Genomic DNA, 23,224 nt, shown 5'->3' on the forward strand with positions numbered 1-23,224 from the left:
ACCTCTGCTTAAATAATAATAAGAATAATAATTTCTAGAGCTAGTCATTTAAGGTTGGGTGGCAGGGGAAGAAAAGACCACAATGATAGGTAACTTTACCCTTCTGAAAGGTAAAGCAGAATGAGTCACAGATAAATAATGTTTGAGGAGTCAAATGGAATAGAGAAACTCTGCAGTAACCTCTGGTTAGTGGTTAAGTGTAGCTATGGATTATTCATTCTGAAACGTACACCATGAAGGCTCAAGTTAAGACTGCTTAGCTCTCCAGTATCAAGAGTCTACTGGAAGGAAGGGAGGGAGGGAGGAAATTAGTTTCAAGGCAATCTATGGGAATAAAGGGACCCAAGATATTTTATCACCACAAGGAAGCTAAGGAGTAATGCGGAGGGAGGGTGGGTAGGATGACCTAGATAATAAACAGAAAGGAGTATATAACCCCAGGAGCATTTGATAGTGAGAAGAAATCTCCTGGGGAATGTGAGGAAATACTACTTTACCCTCCTATCCTCATCCTTCATCCCAAAGATGGTCCACATTATTTACTCAACTGCGCATTGACTTAACAAGTATTACAGAAGCTGTGAGCGATGTAAGTCTAAATCAAGGCACTGAGTCCTCAATGAGCATCTTCCACATGCCAGACCCCATGCTAGATGCCAGGGATGCAGGCATGAAGGAGGTATGGTTTCTGCCTTCAATAAGCTCCAGACTGAGAAGGTCTCAGACACATGAAATTGCTACAGTTCTAGTTTTGTTGATGGGATTTGAGTCTCCTAAAGAATGAACTGAGAAGTCCCATTTAGACCAAAATTCACCTACAGCAGACCACCTAGACCTGTGCAAACGTTTTTGGTTTCCTCATGAAAGCTCTGCAGGGTATCACGTTCCTCTTTCTGCCTTGGGTCCCAGACCTAAGTAGTACACTTAACTGCAATAAGCATCCCTGGGCTAGGTTTTCTTGTGCATTTAACTCTCCCAAAACTTATTTCAGGGCTCTGCTTCTCTTACCCTGATTTTGGTAGTTCTGTTAAGTATTATTTTTCTCTAAACCACCTCAAATTATTGCTGGAAGAGGGCAATTTATTTAAAAATTTATAAATGATCTTTTCTATTAGAAGAGGCCCAGATTGATCTAGGAACTCCAGAGATTCCAGTGGGTCTTATAGGGACAGGGAAGACCTAGAGATCCTGGGTCACTCGGAGCTGGGGACACAGGACACCCCAGGATGGGCCTCTAATCTGGGCTGGCTACAACTGGATCAATGAAGTACAAAGAGGAAACAGACATTCAGTATCAGGTTCCCTGTACAATCAAATCCATGATCTTTTCATTTGATATCAGCTCTGGGACAGAACCCGAGGCTCACCTTTCCCCATGACACCTACCAGGGTAAGTGAGGGGCTCAAGGGGAGCCACACTGTCACCCCCAATCTCCTGTGGTGACCCAGCTTCAGTGACTGCCCTACTTACATCAATGGGTGCAGAACATCCTCTGAAGGGCAGGATCCTCAGGAACAGCTGGCCTCTGCTTCGCTTCAATTATCGTAGCTTCTTTGCTTCAAGTCACAAGTCTCAGCGCTTTCTAGAGCATTGAACCCCCGACTAGTCGTAGATCTCCCTTTACAGAGGGGGAAAAAAATCAGAAAGCAATGTTTTATTACAGACTTTTTCTTCATTCACGTTTTCTTTCCTGTTTGACATTTCTGCCCACCACTATCAAACAGAAGCCTCCCAAGGACCCCTGGCACTGAAGGAATTTGAGAAATCCTCAAAGAGTTTTTGTTTATGGGGGTTATGCTATTGATATTTATCAATTTAGAAATTAAAAAACTGAATTTTTAATTTATTACTTATTAATTCATTAAAATAATAATTCCATGTTAACACAAATAAGAATTTTTAATAAAAATTTTTCATAAAACATTTAGTGAGAAGAGTGACACTGTTTTACATTTTTAAAAATCTCTTTGATATCTGGCTTAATCAAACAGATTCTATCTGCTTCTGGATTCAATTTGTTGCAGTAATAGCACAAGTCATTTAACCTCTGGAAAATTCCACCATATACTTGTGGGAGAATGAGAGTGAAAAAAGCAAAAACATCCTAGTGTTATTATGAAAACAGTTTTTATCCTGTGGACCCCCTGAAAGGGTCTCAAGAACTCGCAGGGATCCCCCGAGTACACAGGAACCAGTGCTCCATATGGTCAAAAGAAGTCACGCTTCCACGTCGGACTATCAGTCCCTTTCCTCAGATGCAGCTATAGTTAGCAGTTACCTGAGTAGTCTTCTAGAACTATCCTAAACATACATAAAAATATATGGATGGATAGGATTTTTTTAATTTAAAAAAATCAAGTATTAGCATCCCATATATTTCACCTTGGGTTTTCTGTTATACATGTTGGGGGCAGTTGCATTTCAGCATATGTAGTTACATCATTCCTTTTCACAGGTCTATAGTATCCCACTCAATGGATACAATGATATATAACTCTACATAGTGCCACAGAGTCCAAGTGGGTTCCTGAACGGCTACCATAAGTTGCCAATTTCTTCAGTGAAGGATTTAGAACTTAATGCAAATAAAGTGGCCACATGGAACAAGAATGAATGTCACATATATTAGTACAGCCTTCCTCTGACTTCTAGTTCCCTAACAAGGCATGTAGCTGAAGTCTTCAAAATTTGAGAAAATATCCCAACTTTGGCAATACTACTGTCCTTTTATACTTGGGGCTTACCTCAGTGTTCCAGAAAAACTTGTACTGATATCTCTGTGCCTGTTTGTACCAGAATGTTTACAAACATCAACCTCTTTTGAAACACACCATCATCAGTGCCACATCATCACGGGGGAAGAAAGCAGGATCAGGGTCCAAGGGTCCCCAAACAGTGTTTCTGAAAACTATTTCCCTGTGGTACTAAGGTCGCAAAGGTTAGCCCTGTTAGAACACAATTTCCCTGACATAGAAAACCTGTCACCTAAAGGAAACCCTCGCCTCATATGGCTAATTTGGTCTAATTACATTGCAGGCTTCAAATGCTAAAATGTATGCAGACTACCTGCGTTCATTTCCTCACTCTGAGATTTACTAGCTGTATAATCTTGGGAGTTACTTAGCTTCTACTTACTTGTAAAATGGAGATAATGATAACTATCTCACATAGTTATGAAGAAGAATAATTGTAATTCTCTATTAAATGTGCCTGCCACATAGTAGGTGCTCAATGCTCAGTAACTGCTAGCCCTCTCCCTTTATTGTTCTATGAGCAGAAATAATGTGTGAGACTGATCTTATGTCATGGACTGAGCTGGCTTTTCAGGGAACCCCAATAATCTAGTCTTTTAGGAAGTCTGGAGTTATAAAAGACTGGGACAAGAGAAGATGATGGAGATTTTTTTTTCCTCTTGTGAGATGTTTGTCATCTGTCTGATTCAAAATGAGAGACACAGGTCTGCTTTCCTCCTCACTAGGCCAGGAAAACTGGCACCAACATTTCCGGCATTTCTGTTTCAACTTTTCCACCTGTCTCTGAAATTATATAGGCCAGTGTGGTTTGCACTTGTAGGTCCACAGAAGCTACAGAAAATCCATCAGGTTTTGGGGAGTCCCTCAGGTGAGGATGAGCAGAGATTTACTTCTGAACAATTCCCAGGAGTAGAAGCAGCACTTACAATAATTACAGACAGAATTATTATGACCTCCACTTACAGATGAAGAAACTAAGGTCTGGAGACATTAGGTAAATTCCCCAAGGTAACACAGCTAACAAGGGCAGGGTGGGAACTCAAAACCAGGTTTGTCCTATATTCCAAAGCTCAAATTTTTAACCACCAACTAGAAAGGAAACCAGCCCTGTCATGACATAGCAAGGCCGGCAGCTTCACAGAAATGGTCTCACAGAGGGAGAAATTATCCTTAACTGTAAGTTAAGGATTTACTAACCCAATAGTGTAAAAAATCAAAATCCTTCAGAAAATCATACCTCAACTAGATGCAAAGTAGAATGGCAGGACACCAAAACCAATATTTTATTAGTTTTGGATTTGTAGATTATCTTATTTTATTTGCATTCGATTAGATCAATTATTAAGATTAATAGGTTGTTTCAATTTATAGATTATTTTAAAAAATAGATTAATAATTTAATATTAATTTAGCCAATAATATTTCTAGCTCCTAGTATACATCAAGTACTATAAGTGTTAAAGATGAAGAAAACATGTTCCTTGTCCTTGAAGAAGAAGATATAGTGGATATTATAAGATATAATAGATATAACTACTATATATATATTTTATATATATATATATACATAATATATATATTTGGGTTGGTGAGATAATAAGATAGAAAAGAATAAGATACTAAAAGAAGGAGAAATCAAGCCAGTGAAATGTTCAGGGAAGACTTGAAGGAGGGAGAAGGCATCTTTTAAGTGGACTCTTGAAATATAACTGGGATTTTGTCAGAAAAAGTAAATATAAAAGTCTAAGAAAAGGGAACAATTTGAATAGGCAAGTTATGGAATGAGGATATCAATAAATAGTGGCTGGAGGACAGGAAAAGCTCAGTAATTGAAGCTAGACTGGAAGATGGTTGAGGCTATGGATACCGGCAAGAGGTGAGAACAGGCAACCCAGGAAAAGCTTTGGAAGAGGAATGACGGGGTGAGTGAGGCTCTATAAGGCTTAACCTGGCATGTGGGATGCTTTAGAGGAGAGAGAGGGGCAGAGTGACCAATGGGAGCCTGACCTAGAACAATGACATCAGGAAGGGAAAAGAAATAACGTGGAGGTATGATAATAATCAGGTGGAGAGGACTGGATCGCTCAGCGACTAGCTACAGCAGGGAAGAAGGAAGGAGTCAAGGAAGCCTGCGTTTCCAACCTGCAAGTGACCAGGAGCACGTCACTATGTATTAACAAAACCTGGGAAAACTGGAAGAGGAATTGGTTCACAAAGGATGATTGTGAGTTTGGTTTTGAACATAAAGAATTTGGTTTCCTCTCCGTGGAAACATTAATACATCGAGCAGAGGAGTAGAAATCTGAGTCTGGCCTTCAAGAGAGAGTTTGGTTCCATCAATAGATGAATGGATAAAGAATACACACACACACACACACACACACACACACACACAAAATGGAATACTACTCGGCCATAAAAAGGAGAGAGTTTGGTGTTATGGATTCATATCTGAACATCAAGTCCATAAAAGCAATAATTAAAGTCTGAGAAGATGAGATGATCTGGGAAGAAGGAAAAGAAGAAAACTAAAGACAGAACCCTGGGGCCTATCTGCACTGACTGGTGGAAGAACGTCTCTGCTTCCCCTACTACCCTCTGGGTGAGACTCAAGACAACTTAAAAACAGTTCCTCCTCACAAAACATCAGCACTCCCTGATCTAACCCAGCTCCCTCAGTTTACAGATAAAGAAGACTCAGGCCCAGACAGTTAACTGATTTATCCAAGGCCTCACAGCTGCTTATCAGCAAAACTGAGACTAGACAAATGAAGTGACTTGGGAATTAGTCTTGCCTTAGCAACTGGATACTGGCATGTGCACCGTATGACATGCTTGGATTCAGAGAAGCCTGAGAGCAAACCAGAAGCTTCATTTACCTCTGCTCCATCAGTTCAGCACTGTGACCCTGCCCAACCATATAATCAGCTCAGGGGTTCAAACCACATCTTACTCATCTTGTTGTCACTGTCCCTCTGCCCTCACTTTCCTTACCACTGTCTCCGCCACCGGCGTTATTACAGAGTAGAAAAATCAGATTATTTTCCTCTTCTGAATATGCACATGACCACAGACTTTCGGAGTTGAAAGAACTTAAGAATTCATCTAGTATTAGTATAGCCCCTGTGCAAACAGAGCCAGAGAAGTTCAATGACCAGATGACCAGTTAGCAGTAGACCCCAGACTAAAATTCCAAACTCTTTTTTTCTTTCCATTACACTACCAACCTTTAGTGCAAGAGACTTATTTTTAAGACAATGTTTCGTGTCTTTAATTTCTTGAAATTATGCTAGGTAGCCCTCTCCCCTCAAGATGCTTCTTTAAAAAACGAGCTCCATGGTCCAAAAAGTTTGTGGAGTGCTATAAGCTATACCTCTCTTCGACGGTCAAAATGCTTATTACCACGTTAAAGACCTTGGGAAGTCCTTGCAGTAAAGAAACCTGCTCAATTCTCTAAGAATACTTCCCAAAAACTTATTTGGCCACAGAACTCTAGCCCTGGCCCTGGCCCTATCGTTCTCCATTTAAAAACCCACTGGTTTCCAAGGATTGTAATTTGGGAAGCACCACCTTTGCCCAGTTAGCAAGATTTCCTTTGTTAGGTCCCAAGAAGAAGTGCCAATACTGAGGTCCTCCCTGTGTGAACCGGGTGGGGTAGCAATGAGAGACAGAGAAGGAAAGGGAAACAACAAAGAGCCCCAGTCTCATCCAGAGCCATCTGCCCTGCCAACATCAAAGGGCGAAACAGCTACTTGAGAAGTTTTGACTCAGGATCCTGGTTATAAGCTTAAGGCAGTTGAAGTGGAAATCATCTCCAACCTTGACTTCTTGTGGGAAAATGGCTTTCCAGGTTCTCAAACACTCCACATCAGCTAGCGTGCGGGTTTCACCCTGCCTCTAGCCCCACCATTAGTAGCAATACTCTCTCATCAGTGTCCTTCAAGTTACATCCACAGCGGCTCTAGCTTGTCCTTGCTCCTTCCACCACCCTGGTCGAAACCCTGTCACTTCACATCTGGAGGACTGACAGCAGCCTTTGGGTGAGTCTCCCCGACCTAACTCCTTCTCCCCTGCAACTTCCCTGACATGCTGCCGTCACATTAATCTTCTTAAAACAGCACTGCACCTGTTTTAAGATAAAGGAAAAGTTCAAAACTCCACGACATCCACAGCTCTCCTTAATGTAATAAAACACATCTATACAAGGCTATTTCTCCATGCTCTCCAGTGCAAATTTCCACCACCCCAGGCTCACATCCTCACTGTTCAGAGCCGGCGGGTCATAAGCAGTCTGACTACCAAGCCTCTGTTCTTCCTGCTCTTTGCTTCCTGCCTATCTAATTCCATCCAATTCTTACTCCACTTCCAGCATCCAGCTCAAGTCCCCTGACAATACAACCCCTTCCCTGCACTCCTGTGCTTGCAGACACTGAGCAACTAGCCCCACGTTTCCTTTACCATTTCCTGAATTTTCTAACTGATAACAAACTCAGGAAATGACTGTGCCTTATGACAGTCAAGGCACTTAGTAAATGCTCAAAAAACAAAACAAAACAAGCTTTTTGCTGCATAAAGGAATAAATCCTTTATTGACCTCGGAACAAAGAGTTAAGCAGAAAATTTCATGCCTACAAAACACTAGGAAAACTAACCCCTTTCTGCGCCTCAAAGGCATTTCTACCTTTTTAGTTCAATTGATCTTAGTTTTAGGAAAGGGGAAGAAGATTGATTTTACCCCATCCTGGGGCAGCTAGCGAGTTTTCATTCTTTTTTTTACAGACAGAGCTGTGCTTTCTTGCTCCTTCTCATAGTTTCCCTGCAGTGCTTGGCCTCCAGGAGACAGAGCCTAGATTGAGTACGTTAAGTGATATTTAAACATGTATCTCTAAATTCTCCACGGGTCTAGCCAAAAGAATGTTCTTTCCAAGAACATATCCTCTACTGACAACTGTTCCTTCCTTCATTCATTCTTTGAACTATTTGACAAACATTTACTGAGTGAATCCTTGAGCTACAAGGGTGGATAAAAAACAATCATGGTCCTCGAGGCACCGACAGTCAAATGCAGTTTTACTCTAAATGCAGGCAGAGGAACACCTGCAACAGAATCACCCAAGGGAGGTTGTTAAAAAGACACAGGCTCTCTGGTGGACAGAAAATTTCTAATTTAACCAAGTCTGAGATGGAGCCTGGGATCTGCATTTTTGTTTGTTTGTTTGTTTTTTGCGGTACATGGGCCTCTCACTGCTGTGGCCTCTCCTGTCGCGGAGCACAGGCTCCCGAAGCACAGGCCCAGGGGCCATGGCCCACGGGCACAGCTGCTCCGTGGCATGTGGGATCCTCCCGGGCCGGGGCACGAACCCGCGTCCCCTGCATCGGCAGGCGGACTCTCAACCACCGCGCCACCAGGGAAGCCCTGGGATCTGCATTTTTAAAAAGAACTCCAGGTGATCCTGATGTATACTGAAGTTTGAGACTCACTGGTTCCATGGAAGGACAGGCATATAAGAAGAAGATTATAAAACAGTGGCGTCTACTTGCAAAAAAAGAGATATCCACAAGGTATGACACAGGCTCAAGGAGAGTAACGAAGCAGTGGTAAAGAGTTAGGTGTTGCAGTGAGAAAGACCTAGGTTCAAATTCTTATTCTGCTACTTATTCACTATGCAAGTGATCCTGTCTTAGTGTCATGTGTTCTCATATATAACATAAGAAAAATACCCACTTCACACAATTATTATAAGGTTTCAATGAGATCAAGTATATAAAGTGCTTAACATAAATCTTGGTACACAATAAGCACTCATCACTACGTTGTCATGATAGGTTTTATTATATATATAAATTTACAAATGGATGTTTTTTTCTTTTTTTTTTTTTTTTTTTTGGCTTACAGGATCTTAGTTCCCTTGACCAGGGATTGAACCCAGGCCCCAGCAGTGAAAGCTCTGAGTCCTAACCACTGAACCACCAGGGAATTCCCTAGACATTTTTGATTATTAATGAAATTTAAAGAAACAAGGGCAGATCAGAAAGGTTTTCCTGAAAAAAATAGTAGCTGGAATTTAGTTTTAAAACAGAGTATCTCCAAGTGTAAATGTATTCTTTCAGTCCTCAACATTTCTAGAATTTTTTAAAGTTTATACCTTTGATTCTATAATTTGGAACTTTTCATACTAATGGTAACCAAGCACTGCCATGCGATTTCAGGGCCTGCCTTTTCTTTGTGTTTACAATTGTCCAAATGCCAAATGAAAGCCGGAGCAAGTCAAAGCTAGAAACAGAGGAAACGGGCCCGTGGGAGAGTTGAGTCATTGGGTGGTACAGGGCAGTTTAATCCGCTCAGCCATTGTGGTCAGTGCCGTGTTCATGCAGCAAGCAGCTGTGTCATGCAGACTCTGACTATATACCGAAGCCTATCAGTTTATAGGCAGAAATCTATAAGGCATAAACACACAAAGCACAGTGGTTCTGTCACTAATTCTATTAGTAATTAGATTAGATACCCATTGTGTAGCTACTTCATTATCACCCCCATGCTAACCTTATCTTCAAGTGAATAGACAGTTTAACAAATTATCTAATGATACCAAGTTAAAACTAACATTTGACTATTGCCTACCAGCGGAGCTTTGGTTAAGTAAGTATGAGGTCTGATTCCCACCCCCTCAACGCATAAACCCTTAAGGCTATTAATAGCTATCTGTTTAACTCACTCCAACAGGCATTTTCTGCATGAGTATTAATTGCTTAAACAACAGACCCAAATTAAATATAGACCAGGCCCTGGGGCCACATGTGTCCACTCTCTTTAACCTCCACACTAGTGGTTAGTTTCAACAAACCAAATCATCTCACGCATTAAAATAATGTTTTGTTGAGTTTATAACTATATTTGATTTCACTTATAAATCTGCTTTGGATTTATAGTTGCACAAGCACTAAAGCATAAGAGATGTTGTGATATTGTGATTTATAAGAAATATATAGTGTAACTGATTCACTTTGTTATAAAGCGGAAACTAACACACCATTGTAAAGCAATTATACTCCAATAAAGATGTTAAAAATAAATAAATAAATATCTGGTCATTCAGAGGACCAAAATATATTTCTCATATATATTTGGACTTCATCCACAGATGCAGGCTCACAGAGCTCCCAAACCCCTTGGAATTTCCTAAGTGACAAGAGCCATAAAGGCCTTTTGTTAGGTTAATGAAGTGATTCTAGGACCCCACCTAAGGATGGGAGCTGGTTGCCAGGGAAACCAACCTTGTGATTAGAGGGTTGGAACTTTCAGTCCCACTCCACCAAGCTCCAGGGAGAAGAGGGGCTGGAGGTTGAATCAATCGCCAAGGGCCAATGATTTAATCAGTCATGCCTGTGTAATGAGGCCTCCATAAAAACTCAAAAGGACAGGGTTCAGAGAGATTCCAAGTTGAAGAATACACGGAGATTTGGGGAGAATGGTGCCTAGTAAGGGCACAAAAGCTCCTCTCCCTTTCCCCATACCTTGCCCTATGCATCTCATCATCTGGCTGTCCCTGAGTTAAATCCTTTTATGATAAACCTGTCATCTAGCAAATAAAATGTTTCTCTGAGTTCTGTGAGCCCAAGGAGGGGGTCTTGGGAGTCTCTGATTTGTAGCCAGTCGATCAGAAGCACAGGTATAGCAGCCTGAGCCTGCAAACGGCCTCTGAACTGAGGTGTAGTAAAGGGGTGGGGGCAGTCTTGTAGGACTGAACCCTTAACCTGGGGAATCTGATGCTATCTCTGGGTAGTGTCAGAATTCATTTGAATTGTAGGACACCCAGGTGGTGTCCAGAGAACTGTTCGGTGTTGTGTGGGAACACACACACACACACACACGCAACACGCATGTGGAAATTGGGTCCAGGAACCTCATTTAGGTGTATACCTAGCTTTATGTTTGTACATGTTTTAATAGTGTCCAAACAAGCCATCATCCTAAGGAGCTGAAAAAAATTTCCCTATAAAATTGGTCCATATATTGTTCAGGTTTGAGTAATACCAAATTAGATAATCCTAAGGGAAGTTTTTTAGAGCGCTGAGTCTATTCTGTCTCTCTTGAAAAAGACTGTCCTACCTTTTCACCAAGGGAAGCAGTAGAGAACCTGCTCATTTAGAAACCCATGACTAAAACCATCGCTACAAGATATCAGTTTCCTACAGCCTCAGCAGCTGTCTATCTTCCCAGTGGACCCTACGTCAGCAGCAGCAAAGCTACTATGTTGGGGAGAGTGGGGGTGCGGAAGATAGTACTTCTTTGAATGTGGAACAGCATTTACCTTACACTTGAAGCCATTTGCTTGGCCTTAAGAAGTGTGGTTGGTGATGGGGGGGAGATTATTGAGCTGTGATGAAAGGAAATGACATGGGCCTAAATATCCCAATGCTTTGTCACCACTCTCACCTAACCTTCCTTTATTCACGAGAAAGTATTTTAACACCTCATGATCAGTGGGGTGGGTATTTTTCCCCAATACCAATTACTGAATCATGCAGTGGTAACCATAATAACATCCTCACGGTAAGGATGGACTTAAACGTTTTTTGTTTTTTTTTGCGGTACGCGGGCCTCTCACTGTTGTGGCCTCTCCCGTTGTGGAGCACAGGCTCCGGACACGCAGGCTCAGCGGCCATGGCTCACGGGCCCAGCCGCTCCGCGGCATGTGGGATCTTCCCGGACCGGGGCACGAACCCATGGCCCCTGCATCGGCAGGCGGACTCTCAACCATTGCGCCAGCAGGGAAGCCCTTGAACGTATTTTTGAAGAGCATCATAGTACTTTTCCCAGTAGCTCTGAGGAATGGTGACTGAGTACATTTAGGAATAAGTTGTGGATGACAATAGCTTCTGTTCCTACAAAGGGCTGGATTCAGACCGTTAGAGGCTCCAAGCGCTGAAAACATTATAGCAACCTCACCAAGTACTTTGTTATAAAAAATAATGCTAAATGTAGCATTAACTATAAGAGTATTCAGTAAAGTTCCTATTTTTTTATTATGACTGTTTCAATAACTTTTTTGGAACACCCAATTTCAATTTTTTTCCAAAAGAAATTGGAGGTGTCCCTGCTAGTGCCTTAAAGACCTTCGTGTAAAGCAACATTGTAAGTGAATTCAGGGTCCTTACTTGCATCATTTCACTTGAAACCAAGGCTCATTTGTTGCATCCAGTCTGCTGATAACAAATATGCAGCCATTTTTTATGTGTCACACTCTTTTCTTACTATTTAACTGCCCAAGAACTTCTTCACCAGGCTTCTCTTTGCCCTAATCTACCCAACACAAATAAGGACTTAGATCTAAAAAACTGGAAATTCATTTCAATATCCGTACTACTTAGTAAATTAGGGCTGGAAATTAGAACTTCTGCCCTATTTAAAGCAATGCTCCTTTTTTTTTCTTCCAGATTACTTATGCCCAAGGCAAGAAGGTACTTGTAGGATCATCAGGAAATGCAGTCACTGAAGTTTACATATATATATGGGATAACATTAGACAGCCTGAGGTCTTTGACAGAATATGTTTTGTAAATGTTGGCAATACTTGATCAGTTGGGAAATGAAAGTGAGCACCCGGGAGCCTAGAAGGGGAACTTCCTACAACTGAGCAAAAGGCACGGCACAGCCCCCTTTTTATAGAGGGTGTGGGGTGCCTGTGGATCTAGGAGAGGGCAAGAAGTTAGCACACTAAGTCATGAAAATGAAAGATGTAAGTAAACATCACAGCTGTGAAGGAGAAATAATGGGAAGAGCTTCAATCAACTTTTGCCCTGCAAAGGCCAAGTCCGACACCAAAAATACAGCAAAAGGATTAGAAAGTAACTTTTCACACTCCCTCGAGGGATCCACATAAGTCTAGAATTTACATCCTAGCTTGACATCGAAGCTTGACACCCCTTTGCTAATGAATGACTGAACAAAGGCCTTAGAAAAATCTTTACCTCCAAACATGATATTAAGTAGCAGTTAATTTACTCTTTACATCACACTGAATGATCAAATGAGAATTTTTTTTTTTTTAATGAAAGTGGTCTCAGGGAAGAGAGACCACTCAGTGTGAGAGGGAAGAGTGAAAGGTAAGCACTTCTATTATCAGAGGTCTGGACACACCTATAAGGAAAGAAGCATGACGAGGAGAAAGACACCAGCTCTGCCCATGGTCAAACCAGGAAAAACCAAATCTGCAGCTGTATCCTAAAACCTAGAATGACAATCATCACCCTCTGGGAATAACCATTTTCTATTTATTGCTTAAAGAAAAATAGCCCTGTGTGCATTTTATACCCAGTACACACCAAGTATTCATATGTGAGCTTATCTATTCCTCCACATTTGTACTCATGAAGACATTACTGCCTGCAATTTTCACAACTAAAAATAGCACGATCTGAACCCAGTGCTTCTGATAGCAAACCTAGTGCTTACACCATCTCTCCATGACCTGGCTCTCTTGAGATTCCAATCTTACAGAATAACCAAGTAATAGAAAATTTTTGAGCCCTGTTAAATCCACAAAAAGTATAGTACGTGAGGCTTCAATTACTCCCCTCTACGAATTTTTCTGGCAACAAGTAATTACTATGCGAGGCATGTAATAAGTCTCTAACATACTATATCTTGAGAACTCAGTAAATATTTATGGGTTATGTTCTAAGATGAGTTATAGAGATCACCTAAGACATGACCTTTACTAGACTAGGTGATATTGACCAAAAGAACTAGGGATGCCAAGAAGTAAGATCTGAGTTGGCCAGAGGGTCGGAAACTTAAGCTAATCTTTAAGGAACGGTGGTATTTGGCTAACATGAGAGGAGAAAGGAGAATACTTACAGTATGGGGGGGGGGCGGGGGCGGGGGCGGGGAGTGAAAACTGAAGTGGAGACGAATGATTCAACACTTAACTATGAAAGTGAATATGGGGGTATGGGTGCTGGTATAGGCAGTTATTAGCATAATTGAACTAGAAAATGTAGAAATTTTATATTGCCCTTTACAGATGAGAAAATTGAAGTGCAATTGGGTTAAAAAATATAGTTGCACAAAGTTCAGCTGCTAGTAGGTGGCAAAGTTAAAATTTAAATCTCACCCTGTTAACTCCTGGCCCATCACTCTTTCCACATACCATGATTTTAAGTGAGAATGTTTGTATGTGGCATTAGTTAAAACAATTTCAATGAATATTCTTTCAAGTGATAAGTTATTCTAATTTGAATGATGTGACAAAGAGATTTCCCAAATACCTGCTATTAACCTGTTGAATTGGTCTTTCTCGATAATTTTAAGTTTCTGCTTCCATTAGATTAAATAATATTATTAAAGTTTAGGATAAACTGGCAATACTTAACTGAAAAACAAAATTAATAATTAGGAGTCTATTATATAACTATATTACAAGGTCTGACATCAAATAAGAAAGAAATAGCCAAGATAAAATCAAAGTTTTGGGAATTTGGGACATTTTTTAGAGCAGTTTTCAGTTCACAGAAAAATTGAGCAGAAAGTAGAGAGTTCACATATATCTCCACACGTACACTCACAACCTCCCCCAATATCAACATCCCTCACCACAGTGGTACATGTGTTACAATTGATGAACTTACACTGACACATTATTATCACCCAACGTCCATAGTTTACTTGAGGGTTCACTCTTGGTATTATACATTCTATGGATTTGGAAAATTTTATGGCAGGTATCCACCACCAACAGAATAGTTTCATTGCCCTAAAAACCCGCTGGGCTCTGCCTATTCATCCCCACCTCCCCTGTAACCTCTTGCAACCACTAATCTTTTTACTGTCTCCATAGGTTAGCTTTTCCAGAATGTCATATAGTTAGAATCATATAGTATGTAGCCTTTACAGATTGGCTTCTTTCACTTAGCAATGTGCATTTAAGGTTCCTTCTTGTCTTTTCATGACTTAATAGCTAATTTCTTTTTAGTGCTAAATAATACTCCATTGTCTGGATGTACCACAGTTTATTTATCCATTCACCTACTGAAGGACATCTTCGTTGCTTCCAGGTCTTGAAGTTATGAGTAAAATTGCTATAAACATCTGTACGTAGGTTTCTGTGGGAACGTAAGTTGTCAATTTGTTTGGGTAAATACCAGGAAGCACGATTTCTTGATCATGCATAAGAATATGTTGAGTTCTATAAAAAACTGCCAAACTATCTTTCAAAGTGGCTGTACAATTTTGCATTTCCACCAGCAATGAATGAGAGTTATTATTGCTCTATATCAGCACCAGCATTTGGTATAGTCAGTGTTCTGGATTTTGACCATTCTAACAGGTAGGTAGTAGTAATTCATTGTTGTTTTAATTTGAAATTCCCAAATGACACATAATGTTGAACATTGTTTCATGTTTACTTGCCACCTGTATATCTTCTTTGGTGAGCTGTCTGTTCAGATCTTTTGCCCAGTTTTTAATCAAGCTATTCATTTTCTTACTGTTGAATTTTAAGTGTTCCTTATATATTTTGGGTGACAGTCCTCTATCAGATGTGTCTTTTGCAAATATTTTCTCCCAGTCTATGGCTTGTAGTCTCATTGTCTTGATACTAGTTTTCACAGAGCAAAACTTTTTAATTTTAACATAGTCCACTTTATCAATTTTTTCTTTCAAGGATTGTGCGTTTGGTGTCGAAAAGTCATCACCATACCCAAGGCCACCTAGGCTTTCTCCTATGTTATCTTCTAGGAGTTTCCTGATTTTGCATTTTACATTTAGGCCCATGATCTATTTTGAGGTCATTCTTGTGAAGAATGTAAGGTCTGAGTCTAGATTTGGTTTTTTTTGCATGTGGATGTCCAGTTATTCCAGCACCATTTGGCGAAAAGACTATCTTTGCTCCATTGTATTGCCTTTGCTTCTTTGACAGAGATCAGTTGACTATATTTACGTAGATCTATTTCTGGGCTCTCTATTCTGTTCTGTTGATCTATTTATCTATTCTTTCAGCAATACCACACTGTCTTAATTACTGTAACTTTACAGTAGTCTTAAAATCAAGTAATTTCTGTCCTCTGACTTTGTTCTTCTCCTCCAATATTGTGTTGGCTATTCTGAGTCTTTTGCCTCTCCATATAAACTTTAGAATCAGTTTGTCAGTATTCACAAAATAACTTGCAGGGATTTTGGGGGGGATTAGGATTTATTTTTAATTCCCTTTGATATTATTTTCACATTGTTATCTCAATTTTTAAAATCTATATAGTGTACACATTCTAGAATTAGAACTACATCCGCCTGAGGAACGATTAGCTACTCTTGAGTGAATTTAACTCCCACTACTGTCTCATCTAGATCAACTTGTTCCCCCGAATCTCAAGAGAGTACATCCTAAAGGACAAGCCCCAACAGCCTTTGTAACCTTCACCACTCGTCTAAGTTTTATATGCTTCCGGGAAGTTACAGTCCTGCAAGGCATGTTGTTGGTATAGCTCGCATGAGCACTTCCAAGGCAACCTTGCGCACAGTAAATTTTGCTGGATTAGCTATCTATGAAATGCGTTCAAAAGGGCATCCCCACCTACCATCTTCATAGGCACAGTGCTTTCTCCTTTACAAAGTTTCTGACACATTACCTTTTCTGAACATAAAAAAAGGATATAAAAGTACATGAGGGGGCGTCCCTGGTGGTGCAGTGGTTGAGAGTCCACCTGCCGATGCAGGGGACGCGGGTTCGTGCCCCGGTCCGGGAAGATCCCACATGCCGCAGAGCGGCTGGGCCTGTGAGCCGTGGCCGCTGAGCCTGCGCGTCCGGAACCTGTGCTCCGCAACGGGAGAGGACGCAATGGTGAGAGGCCCACGTACCGCAAAAGAATAAAAAAGTACATGAGGGAAACAGATGAGGAAATTGAGGACCACTGAAGGTAAAAGACTTCTTTGAGGTAAAAAATCTAGAAAATGATGGTGCTGAGACCAAAACTTACTGCATATTCTCCTCACTACCTTTTGCACACAAGGTTCTATTCTTATAAACCCACACCACGTAGCACACAGCATTAACCTCTGACCAGTAGGTACAAGGGACTCCTCAAACATTTCTTTGGGGTCTCGCTAGGCACAAAACACAAGCCACAAGACAGTTGAATGAGTGAATCCATTATAGAAAATGCCAATCTCCTGGAGAAGCCTAGCTGAACCCAGGAGTTTCAAAGTAAGTCTAAACACCACTTAAAACCCTTCTGCCTTTTCACTGCTCTTCCAGGCCTCAGTGATACTTGGGCTGGCTCAAACCTAACCTTTCTCGGTGCTTAGAGACCAAAGTGAGATTCCATTTAATAAGTATACAACTTGTCAAAGGCTGGGATCTCCATTGCTTGGAGAATTACAGAACTTGGAAACATCAAATAGTTCCATGCACAACAGGAAGGACAGAAAGCAAAAATAAGAAAGAAAATTAAAATAAGAAGAGAATTATTTTCAGCCAAATCATATCTGAATAACATAGGCTCAATCATAACAGGTCCAAATGCATGCAAATAAAATTTAAAGAGATGGAGAAAGTTTAGAGAGACCATCACTTTAGCCATTAGGTGATTGGTGTTTTGATGAATATCCCCGGGCAGGCATCTGGACATCTCAGTTCCTTTATTAAGCTACTGTTATTAGAAAATGTTAAGCAGAGTACCTTACACTAGGAAGCAGTCAATAAATCCTTGCTAAATAGACTTAAGCCAAGTAAAATAAAATTGAATTGCCAAGGGATTCCAGAACAATCAGGGAGAGAAACAGGTTAGGAACTACTGAGAAATGTAGCCAGATGGGGAAAAGGGGCAGAGACTTGGGCATTAGGAGTAGGAGAGGAAAAAAATGGTGAACATAAGTCAAGACCAATTTTCCCCCAGTGGTCCCTCCAACTTGGAGGCCTTGGTGGGACGAGCTAGTTGCTGGATGACTTCTACAGAAGCACAAAACCTGTATTTCTCTTTTGTTAACTCATCTGTCCCTTTCCTGAATGCATTTCACATTTAGTTACAACAGCAGTAGCAATTGTGACCCATACTGTTTTATACTGCCCTCTAAATCTTTCCACTGTAATAGGATTATCTTGTCTAATATATAATATATAGTATCCCTTCTTCCCTACCTGCCCCAAACTGCCAACTCCTTTTTTTCTTCTGGTGTCGTACGGACCCCTAGCCAAGTAATCCACTCTTGTGTTTAGTTCCCCTGTAAAGACAGCATTATGCACAAGTGTGTTTTGAGCATTAAGAGAAAGGTTGGGTAAAAGTGAGGTGGGAATGGATGAGGGAGTGGAGGCAAGGAGATGAACGGACAGCTGTCTTTTCAAATCAAAGAGGGCAAATTTCCAACAGATCGCATCCATGATCAAACCAAAGTGTTCAAATGAAAGGGATCAATCCAAGATAACAATCTCGATGGTTCACACATGACAGGCTTTTAAACCACAAAGCATTGAAGATTCCACCAGAAAAAGTAAGAGAAGTGACACTGAGTGAGCATTCACTTACTCAGAGCATCTACTACGTACGAGGCTCTATGTTGGCCTCTTTGCATATCTAATGACACCTATTTCATATACCAAACCTATGAGATAAGAAAAATGAGACCTGGAGAGGTTCAAGATCTCGTCCAAGGTTACACGGCTAGTAAGTGGTGGCAAAGCCAGAATTTAAACCCATATCCTTTCCACTGCAAAAGTCCTTTGAGGAGCATTATTTGTAGAAGGGGATTTTGGTGGGTGAACATCGCTGCCTGGAAGAATGTTTTTGGACTAAGGATATGGAAAAATAGCTGGGCTGGTGCTATGTGGCTGAACAAGCCAAAGCATCTGTGCCAAATTAATAATAAAAGCAATCATCAACTTCATTTATTAACCACATGCCAAATATTATGCTATGTACTCACAAGAGGTATCTGTAACACCTGTTAGATGGGAATTACGATCCTTATTTTACAGAGTAGGAAACTGAGAGAGTTGAAGCGGCTTGCCTGAGGTCACACAGCCAGTGCGTATAGAGCTGGGAGTGGAAATCAGGTCTGTCTGACTTCACATCAGAAAGAGGCTGAGGCCTGGGCAAGTGTCCAGGGAAAAGGCAGGTTGTGGACACCATGAGGTGGTCCTGACCAAGGTCAAAGAAGCCAGCTAGAGGAGGGAGGCACTGACCGTTAAATTCTTTACAGGACAACAGGGGTGGGGTTGTCCTATAAAGGGCGCCCTTACTCCCCACTGAGGAATGGCTGAGGCAACAAACTTGGAGATTTATCAGCAGAGGTTCAGGTTGGAATCACATGGGGAACACTTCAAAATACTGAAGTGTATTCACTTCAACCCCTACCCTCAGATACTCTAATTTAATTGATCCTTAAGGTCTACCCGAGCTTCCTAACGTAGTGGTGAGCAGCCCTCATTGTGGATGGTTGCTGACTTCAGAGAAGCTCTGGGAGGCCTGGGGATGTAGGACACACATCTGGACTGAGTAGTCAGTGTTAGGAGAGGGTCAACTCATACCTTGCGCGGCTTCAAACAGGGCAAGGGGCATAAAGAATCCAGCGTGTCTGAGTTGTGGGCAGGTCACCATCTATGCCAGCTGGCACGTGACATCAGCAGGTCTGTGGAGGTCCGTTTTCAGAGGGGCGTTAGCTTTCTGAATGCCCGTGAGATGTGTGTTTGAGTCATGTGTTTGAGGTGAGGGTGATGTAAAGTGCCTGAAAGTGGACCTTACAAAGAAACTTGGGAAGAAGTGCCTGAGAGTTAATGCTAATTTTAAATGGTGTGACATTAATATAAGGGGGGGAACCTCTAACTTTTTAGTGTGTCTATTAAAAATGTAATCATATGGAAAGGTCTGAACTAGATTTGTTGCATGTGATAGATAGTTCATATGACAAAGTCTGGGATGTGACTATATAAGAAGGGAAGAAAACAGTGAGTTAACAGAGAGGCGAGGGGAGAGTGAGGAGGTGATGAGACTCCTATGGACGACACTCCCACTCTGTGCCTGGACATCGTCTAGGAAAAACTCACTTTTTTCCCCTACTAACACATTCACTGCCTGGAGCTAGTGCAGACCCCACAGGTTAAGGGCTCAGACCCACAAGACCGTCCCCGCAGCACAGACACCAATTACGAGTAGTAGGTCCCCAAGTTACCCACAACTTCTTTCCAACTTGGCTACAAATCAGAGGTTCTCATGACCCCTCCCCTACTCCCAGTCTTGGATTCAATCACTTGCTAGACCAGCTCACAAAACTCAGGGAAACACTTATGTGTACTAGTTTATTATATAATAAAGGATACAGATAAACAGCCAGACAAAGAGATATATAAAGTCTGGAAGGGTCCCCAGCACAGGATCTTCTGTCCCTGTGGAGTTGGAGTGCACTAGTTTCGCAACACATGGATGTGTTCACCAACCCAGAAGCTCCTCAAACTTGATACTTTGGGGATGTCCATCATGTAGGCACGATTAATCACCAGCTCAGTCTCTAGCCCTGCCTCCCTGCCTGGAAGGAAGAGGTGGGGCTGAAAATTCCTAGCTTCTAAGCATGGCTTGGTCTTTCTGGGGACAAAGCCCCCATTCAGGAGCCCACCCAAAATCACCTCATTAGAACAAAAGACACTCCTCTCACCCAGGAAATTCCAAGGGACTTAAGAGCTCTATGTCAGGAATGGGAGTCAGAGACCAAATATTAGAACAAAAGATGCTCGAGTGCTCTTATCACTTAGGAAACTACAAGGGTTTCAGGAGCTCTGTGCCAGGAGCCAGGGGAAGAGGCCGATATATATTTTTTGCATATGTCACAGACATGGATACTGTGGGAGTCACAACTCGTGTATTCTAAGTAAAAGAATCTGGAAACGCCTTCTCCACTTCCCTTACCTTTAGTGTTTATAAAGCAAACAGATCTTAAGCAGAAGCAGAGGCAGGGGCCTCCCCACCCCCTGCTGGGCCTCCAACCCCACCCCCAGAAGCAGCTGCATTCCTTCTGATGACAGGCACAGAGGAGGGAACACGAGGAAGGTCCAGGGTCAAGGATCTACCCTCAACTAGATATGAAGCTCCTCGAAAGCCATCTCCTTTGAGGAGAGACTTGTGGACTGATCTTAACTAAACCTTTCTCGTTCAGAGACCGCACAGACCCAGGCAAGGGAAGCTTGAACACCATGGTGTCCTTCAGCTTCCACTGAGCTCACTGGGTGAGGAAGCATGGCCAAGCCAGGCACCAGAGGAAAGTTTCAGATAGAAAACCTGGGAATAGGGCTTCCATGGTGGTGCAGTGGTTAAGAATCCGCCTGCCAATGCAGGAGACACGGGTTCGAGCCCTGGTCTGGGAGGATCCCACATGCTGCGGAGCAACTGGGCCCGTGAGCCACAACTACTGAGCCTGCGCATCTGGAGCCTGTGCTCCGCAACAAGAGAGGCCGTGATAGTGAGAGGCCCGCACACTGCAATGAAGAGCGGCCCCTGCTTGCCACAACTAGAGAAAGCCCGCGCGCAGCAACGAAGACCCAACGCAGCCAATGAATAAATAAATAAATAAAATTCTTAAAAACAACAACAACAACAATAATACTGAAAGTATCGCTATTTTTACCATGTAATAAATACAGAGGCCTAGGTGCAGGAAGGTAAACAACTTTGCCAAATAATAAAAGGTAGAGCCAGAACTTCAACTTGGGTCTTCGGAATCTAAATCCCAGGCTCTTTGCAGAACAAAGGTAAGTATATACCAAACACCCAGAATTAATGCAGAGAGCTGCCCACCCGCAGCCCCTTTCCGGTATCCAGATAAATACCCATCCAAGTGCGGAAGTGGCCTTCAAGAGAGGATCTGCACTGCTCCCCTAGCCTGACACCTTCACCTCCTAGTCACCAGTCACCGAGGGAAACGTGGAACTTGACTCGGAAAGTAGTCAAACGTGTGTGTGGAGTGGGGGAGGGCAGTGTTATTGCAGAGTGATTCAGAGCACAGAGTTTAGACTCAGACATGCATGAGTCTCAACCTTACTAGCTGTACTTCCTTAAGCAAAACATTCTTCTTCTCTAAGCTTTAATGCCCTTATTCATAAAATAGGAATAATGCCTCGGGAACTCTGAGGATTCAATCAAATTATGTATGTAGAGCTCTGAGCATGGAGCCTGGTGCAGAGCAAGCACTTAGCTTTTTTTATTTTACACACAGACACACAACTAAATATGACCATAGATGCCACCTGCTGAAGAACCACCATTAGCATGCTCTCTTGCTGATAACTAACGTCCTTGTGGTGACTTGTTAATTAAACTGCCTCTATCACCTCAGTCTCGAGAGAAATGAACATGAACATAGAGGTATGGAATGGAAAGAGCACTGATTGGCAGTAAAGAGAACTTGGATTTCATCTGCAACTTCACTGCTAACGTGCTGTGTTGACCCTGAATGTGTCAACCCCCCTTCTGTCACTTCCACCGCCTGTGAAATGAGGAGGTCAGAAGAGATCTCTAAGGCTCTTCACAGACTCTGACTCTGTCGTTCCTCCAGGGAAAGGAGGCAGAAGGCAAGCAGTCAGCAAAATGGTGCTGAACCCCTCCTGGCTTGAACACTGCGAACTCCCGCCTCAAATGGCTGGCCTGAGAGTTTCAGCCACTTGGAAAAATACTCTTTCCCCTTGGATGGGACTCTTGAACCTCAGCCAGGACTCAGAGGTCCCAACTGCAAACAGTCCCAAGTCATTCTGTAACAAAGGGAAAGGCACCCAGGCCAGCGAAATGGGGAAGATAAGGATCATCACCAACTGGAAAATGCCCCATCCACCCAGACCCCCAACCACCCCAAACCTCAAGGTGAAGGCACCCGTCACCCGAAGTTGTCCTTCTCACAATTAAGTCAACGACTCCCCTGAAAAATCAAAAATACAAAAAGCTGTCCTCTCCCAAACTCAGGACCCTCGAACGCCGCTACTAAATGCCGAAAACCTAACCAGCTCTGCGATCGGCCTGTCTTGCCTGCCAACAGTTTCAACCCTGCGAACGTTGTTTATTGTATCTTGCAGCTGCGATGGATTCGTTTATTATGCTTCAGTCTTCTTTGGTTAGCAGTGCTTTATTCTTCTCTCCATAACATAAATCCAGCCCCCCCCAAACGTGAAATCTTGGATGTCTCGTGCCTAGGGTGCCCCATTCCCTTCCCTTCCTCGCCTGACTTGAAACCCCTTTCTGCCTCCTTTTTAAAACTTTTCCTGAGACACCAGGAGAAGGATATTTAGAGCTTTCGTTTTCGGAAAAGAAAGAAAAACAAAAAATGAAGGGAAAAAAAGCCCCAAAACACACAACTTACGTTCATCCAGGAGTGCACAGTTTGGGAAAGAAGAAAACAGAGCTATAATCCACTGCGTTCCCCCAACCCAAAAAGAAGAATCTGTTGTGAAACTCTTCTTTTTCCACTTTGCCGGTGGAGGAGCCCGGTGGTAGGCATACA

The 23,224-nt window shown here is 42.1% G+C and overlaps 1 protein-coding gene across 1 annotated transcript in view; it reads right to left on the reverse strand.

The window, feature by feature from the left end:
• Positions 1-20,715, reverse strand: part of DDR2 (discoidin domain receptor tyrosine kinase 2) — a 162,002-nt gene extending 141,287 nt beyond the window's left edge. The window contains exon 1 of the mRNA XM_089911949.1: positions 1,472-20,715. The gene's annotated coding sequence lies outside the window, so the exon portion shown is untranslated. The remainder of the gene's footprint in view (positions 1-1,471) is intronic.
• Positions 20,716-23,224: the final 2,509 nt, after the last annotated feature.

This window comes from Delphinapterus leucas, chromosome 1, assembly GCF_059928025.1.
Source record: "Delphinapterus leucas isolate spDelLeu-1000000601 "Yukka" chromosome 1, BTC_Dleu_Yukka2, whole genome shotgun sequence".
Lineage (NCBI taxonomy): Eukaryota > Metazoa > Chordata > Mammalia > Artiodactyla > Monodontidae > Delphinapterus > Delphinapterus leucas.